Source organism: Artemia franciscana, chromosome 9, assembly GCF_032884065.1.
Source record: "Artemia franciscana chromosome 9, ASM3288406v1, whole genome shotgun sequence".
Lineage (NCBI taxonomy): Eukaryota > Metazoa > Arthropoda > Branchiopoda > Anostraca > Artemiidae > Artemia > Artemia franciscana.
The window spans coordinates 26,901,851-26,908,767 of NC_088871.1; the positions used below are offsets into that span (position 1 = coordinate 26,901,851).

Here is a 6,917-nt window from a genome sequence, read left to right on the forward strand (position 1 = left end):
GAGGGGAAAATAACATAATACATGCTCTTGAAATATGCTCATAAATATGATGCCATTCATATAATTTATTTTTCAAGACTATATCTCTATAGTCTTACCTGCCTATCAAATCGTACTTCTGGACTGTTCGTATTAGTTCAAAATAGCCCATCTATGGTTTCATATAATTCTGAGACCTTTCAAGCTACTCTGACATCCTTTTACATTTTTACATAGAAAAGAATCATGAACTGTTCTCTTTTTTGCATTTTCTTTTTAAAAACCGGCATTCGGAAACATTTCAAATTTCCCCTAGTTTAAAAAAATAAATTAAAAAATCCACTCAAAGTCGGAGGTTTTCAAATTTTATTGTAAAAATTGTAATTAAAAAATATTTTACATAATAAAGCTTAGCCAGATACGATTTTAAAATTAGTTTAAATGATTTAAAAGAAATAATTCAGAATAAACTGTTTGTAAAATTTCATTTGCTGAAAAGTAATAAATTCAGTTACTTTTTAGTGGTAAAATAGATGGAAAAAAAAAAAAAAAAATCAATTTTTGAAATGCTGAATTGATGGCAGATTGATACCCTGATCTGTATCAATCAGCGTACCGAATTTTAAGGATTTATAAGGTGCTGGTCAGTCAAGCGTATTTTTTCGTAAATTTTAGTTGAAAAGAGCACTTAAAAGTCAAATCATGGGGCGATGAAACTTTGAAGTCTACATTATCTTATTGTCTACACCGTAGTATTGTATAACACCTTCCTAAAGTACTAATACTACACTAAAAATGGCAATTTTTTGTGCCATATCTGAAGTTACCAAAAGTTTAAAATGCGCTCAAGTAATTAAATTCACCCTTTAAGTAATTGAAGGATGAAATAAGAACTTGTTGCTACTGCATCACGTTTGGGAGTCAAAATTATAAAATAAAGTATTGGATTCAATTATCAGAAAAATTTGCCATTGGAATACAAATACAAAAACTCAAATGTCAATTAATTTGATTACTTTATATTAGTACATTCCGAAAATCAATTGAAATTCGAATGTTCTTTCGTATGTTTTATTACTGTTGAATTGAACTGCGCTAATAATAGAAATGTTTATCAAACGTTTGATCAAACATGGAAAGCAAACCTCACATACATGCAGTTAAGTAATTTAACTTCCAGATTGGTCAAATTTTGTAGATAAGACTGAAAATTGGGGTCGTGAAGATATATAATAATTGACTTTGACGAGCAAAATGTATTAAAATAGAATTATTGTAGTAACTAAAAGTTAAAAATAACCAAATTGTGTCAATTTAGTCTAGGGAGTTTGGACAATTAGGCTAGTAAAATCAAAGAAAATCTAAAAAATGTATTTTAGAATGAAGATCACTACTGTGACATGAAAAAGCACACAAGGAACAATGCCCTTCCCTCCATAAAAAACCACTTCTGTATGAAAAAGTTAGGGAAGAAGATTCGGTACTTTCTTGTTGGCTAGTAAAAACTTGAGAATTTGTGTCGCGAAGATAAATCAAAACCGATTCTCACGGTCTTTATACCAGACTACTAGCTCCGGATTGATGAAAAACTACATTGAAGCTATATTTCAATTAAAAATATCCATACTTTAAAAACAAATTCAGGCTATATATTTGCAAATTAGGGGGGGGGGGACAAATTATAGCGGGTTCAACAATTCCTACCTCATTATATGTAGAATAATTGTGCCTAATGCATTAGGCAAGTAGACCCGCTTTACTTTACCTCAGTTACCCCCTACAATAAAAATAATAGCCCAAATTTGTTTCTAAGTACTGCGAAATCGCGGGACACAATTATATTTTTAAGCATTTGGGTATATTTCATTATAATTAACCTAGTAGTGTATAACACCTTCCTAAAGTGCAAAAAACAAATTTTAAACGTATCAGAAATATGATATTGATATTTACTCCCCTATCATTTCTGGTAATATTTCTAGTCTAAGCTGCTATTATGAAAGTAAAGAGTAACATTAAACTATAAAATTTGCAGAGGGGGACTTCCCCCTCACCATCCCCACATCCACCTCAGGGTCGCAGAAATTTCGGAGGGTACTCATTAGACCAGAAACTGAGATTTCCAGTCCTTTTTTAAGTCAAAAGTGATTGGAAACCAACTAGCCACGGGAGGGGGGACATTTTTTGGGGAGAGGAGGAGTGTTTTCCGGGGGTGAATTTTTAACAAAAGGGTATTTTCCGCGGGTGGTGTTTAATCATGGGGGCGGGGGGTATTTTCTGGGTGGGTAAACGCTGGCTCCGATGACAAAATCTTCTGTTAGGATGCCACTGTTGCAAATATATAGTGCTGGGGGCTTAGGGCTCGCCCGAACCCCCTGACCTCAGCACGTGACAGGCTTGTATATATTTGAATTTCTAATTATATAATAATATAATCATCGAGTAATTCCTTAGCTTTAAGCCATGAGGTGTCAAGTCAACAATTTCAATTGAAATAAGAAATTCTGGCATTGATTCAATTACCCCTTCCTGTCAATGCATCAAAGAAAAACTCGTTTTATAAGGTTTTTTTCTCTTGGGACTCGTTGTTATTTTCCACTTCTGCTGCTGTTCTAACTGAAACTTTTGTTTACGATTTGATGAGTTTTGTTGTTTCTTGTTTCTTGCCTTTTTTCATTTGTCGGGAGTTATTGTAATCTTTTGTAATTTTGCACTTTTCAAACATTAAAAATCAATTCTTCTTTCCTATTATCCTCAGAAAAATTTTAACAATCTAAATTATTACGTTTTTCATTTCATTTACTTTTGCTTTATCTCCTAACTGCAGACTTCGTTGTGCAACATTTTTCGTTTGCAATTCAGTGTGATCTTGACACTTTCTCGTTCCGTGCTTTTCTGTAGCCGTTCAGAGTAATTTGTCAACTTTTATTATTGTATATGTGTCTTATATACTAAAAACAAACTTACTACTCCTGAGGGGAAAAATAATATAATTTGTGCTCTTGAAATGTGCTCATAAATATGATGTCATTCCTACAACTTTTTTTTCAAGAGTATGGCTCTAATAAAAAAAAAAAAAATTAAACTCGTGACCCTATCTAGATTGCTTTTTCCAGAAAGAATATACCACTCTGACATCCTTTTACATTTTTATACAGAAAAGAAATCAGGAATTGGAAAATCTCTAGAAAAATCTTTATGAAAAAATCTTCATGAAAAAATCACGAACTGGAAAATCATAAGCAGAAAATCTCTAGTCTTACCTGCCTATCAAATCGTACTTCTGGACTGTTCGTACTAGTTCAAAAATGCCCATTTATGGTTTCATATAATTCTGAGACCTTTCAAGCTACTCTTTTTCAAGCGACATTCTTTTACATTTTTACATAGAAAAGAAATCCTCAACTGTTCTCCTATTTGCATTTTCTTTTTAAAACAGGCATTCGAAAACATTTCAAATTCCCTTAGTTTAAAGCAATAAATCAAAACATCAACTCTAATTCGGAAGTTTTCAACTTGTATTGAAAAATTGCAATAAAAAAATATTTTACATAATAAAGCGTGATCAGATACGATTTTTAAATTTATATCAATGAATAAAAAAAAATTATTCAGAATAAACTGTTTGTAGAATTTCGTTGATGAAAAGTTATAAATTGAGTTAATTTTTATGTTCTGTAGGATATCATAAGATAGAACAAACAATTATTGAAATGCTGAATTGATGGCAGATTGATATCCTGATCTGCATCAATCAGCGTACACAGCTTGAAGACCTACTAGTAGCGATCTCTTTTCCAAAATTAAATAAAAAAAAACAAGGTTTTTAAACTGAAAGTAAGGAGCGATATTAAAACGAAGAGAAGTGACTCATTTGTCATCTTTTATATGTGCCATATATATTAAAAACAAAATGACCACTCCTGAGGGGAAAATAATATAATTTAATCTCTTGAAATGTGCTCATAAATATGATGTCATTCGTATAATTTTTTTTCAAAACTATGGCTCTTATAAAAAAAAAATTAAACTCGTGACCTATCTAGACTGCTTTTTCCAGCAAGAAAATCTCTAGCCTTACCTGCCTATCAAATAGTACTTTTGGACTGTTCGTACAAGTTCAAAATAGCCCATTAATGGTTTCATATAATTCCTGAGACCTTTCAAGCTACTCTGACATCCTTTAAAAATTTTTTAATAGAAAAGAAATCATCAACTTTTCTCATATTCGCATTTGCTTTTTGAAAAACAGGCATTTGGAGACATTTCAAATTTCCCCTAGTTTAAAGCAATAAATCAAAAAATTAACTCTAAGTCGAGGTTTTCAAATTTTACTGTAAAAATTGTAATTAAAGAATATTTTGTATAATAAAGTTTGATTAGATACGATTTTTAAATAAATTTCAACGATTAAAAAGAAATTATTTAGAATAAGCTATTTGTAGGATTTAATTGGATGAAAAGTAATAGGTTGAATTAATTTTTTATAAGTGACTAGATAGCAATCAACGTCGATCAATCATCCAATCAAAGAAAACAAATTTTGGAATGCTCAACTAGGGGAGATTAACACCCTGATCTTTATCAATCAGCGTACCACAGTTTAAGGATATAACAGTAGCGTTTTTTTTTTCAAACCTGACACGAATTTCATACCGCGTGTATAGACCCTGAGCATACACGTCAGAGGTTTCCCATAAGCTCATCATCATGTGTACATCGGAAAAGACGCGTGCGCGGAGGTGAGGTATGAATTTTGTGTGGTTTTAGATCTGTATCACATATTTTAATGGAGAGTATAGCTTTTGTTGCTAATTGATGATCTCTTTATTGTGCAGCCTATGCAGTGGTGTTGCCACCACTAATTAATTAAATCTTCAACAGACTGCCAAAATACCTGGGTCTTAGCTATATCTTTTGTTTGGGGGGAGAGAGGGTCTTGCAACAAAAGGAATGGAAGTTTGTTTATATCATTTCTGTTACTTTTTATGAGTCCAGCAACAATTTTGAAGGGGGGTTACCCACCCGCCCCTTGGATAAGGCCTTTCATGTGGCCACTTTTTAGAGCATTTTACTTATCAAAAGTTTATTCTTGATAAATGACATTAATTGTGTATATTATGAGTCAGCAAAACAAGCCAATTCTTTGGTGTATAAATTGTTATAAAAATTTCCGTTCTTTAGAGTTTTGGTTGCAATTGGGCGACAATCCTTACAATTGAGGTTTTGTCATGAGCTGTTTGATTTTGCTATCCAGAAAACTAGATATTACTGATGCTTTGACAGATTTGCTTAAAAAAATTACTAATGATTTCCCAAAATTTTTGTTTGAGACGTTAAATTATTAGTTATAGCGGCATCAATGCACAATTGGAGCTATTGACAAGGGAATGCTATAAAATTCTTGAAACAACAACATAATAATATTCTGGAAACAAATATATAAGCAAATTTTTCATATGCTTTTTAAAGTTTCTTTTTTTATCAGAAGATTTTGGACTTAGTCTCATGGTTTTTGCCACTTCATAGTATGAAAACTGCTGCTAGAAATAGATAGGTTTGACTTCTGCCGTATTGTCTTCTAGTATATTTAAATGTGTGCTTGTATCGTGCCTGCATCCCCTTAAAAGTTCTGTTTCTTACGGTAATATTGGTTTGTCTTCTGTTGCATATGCAGACGACGTTCTTCTTGTTGCCCGGACTCGGCCGTGGATTGCTTTCGATTTTACTATATTAACCAATGAGCTATCTAAGATTGGACTGTCAGTTAATGCGTCTAAATGCGAGTTTATTTGTTTTAATAGCCCTTATGTGGTCGCTCCATTCGTTGCTGGGGACAGGAATTTTTCCATCTTATTCTTTAGTTAGTTGGCTTGGTCTGTGTTTCGGTCCAACAATTTCCACTACCTTTTCATCCCTAGTGAATCAAGCGTGAAAAACCTACGCGTCGCTTACGGAAAAATGTTCCCAAACAAAAGCCGTTAGAACCGCAACGGTTTGTGCATGATTTATAACGCTGATTGCGCCCTGTGCTTTTGTTTTTATCAGGCATGGCTCATCTGTTTCGTAAGAAAAATCCCCATACTCTACGTGCGGCTTATTCAGATATTGCAAATCCTCCTCCGGCTTCCTAGATGGCACCAAAACAGAAAAATAATTGCTCGATTTGGTTTAATAGATATGCCTCTTGGAATTGCTTTAATACTACAGTTAACCTGAGATGTTACAGCTTGGATATGATTTTTGAGTTATTGGAATTTGTTTTATACAATACTTATATAAAAATTTGGGGGTGATTTGTACAAGCAAATTGTGGAAATTCCCATGGGGGGGAATGCCAGCCCATTTATAGCTGACTTGATATGCCTTCTTGGAATTGCTTTAATACTACAGTTAACCTGAGATGTTACAGCTTGGATATGATTTTTGAGTATTGGAATTTGTTTATACAATACTTATATAAAATTTGGGGTGATTTGTACAAGCAAATTGTGGGAATTCCCATGGGGGGGGAATGCCAGCCCATTTATAGCTGACTTGTTTTTAAGTCAACTAGAATAAAATATATGATGGATAAGAATAATCCAATAATTTAAAACATGCTTTGTCAAATAATAAAAAGATATTTAGATCATATTTTGGTCTTAAATTGTAAGGATTTCATTGATATTTCTAAAATATATATCCATCAGAGCTTATTCTTGAGCCTAGTCATGGCGCTGGTCATGAAGATCATTTCTTAGATTTAAATATTAATATTTGTGATAATAATAATTAAGTTTTAAAATGTATAATAAAACGGATGATTTTGATTTTGAAGTGATTAGTTTCCCATTCCCTGAAAGTAATATACACTCAAATATCACATATTCAGCGTTTTTCTCACAGTTACTTCGTTATGCAAGGATTTGTAGTAATTATATTGATTTTAAAAATAG

General features: G+C 32.4%; 1 protein-coding gene across 5 annotated transcripts in view; it reads left to right on the plus strand.

Moving 5' to 3' along the window:
- LOC136031214 (nuclear pore complex protein Nup155-like) overlaps positions 1–6,917 on the plus strand; it is a 180,406-nt gene that overhangs the window by 65,333 nt on the left and 108,156 nt on the right. The window lies entirely within an intron of this gene.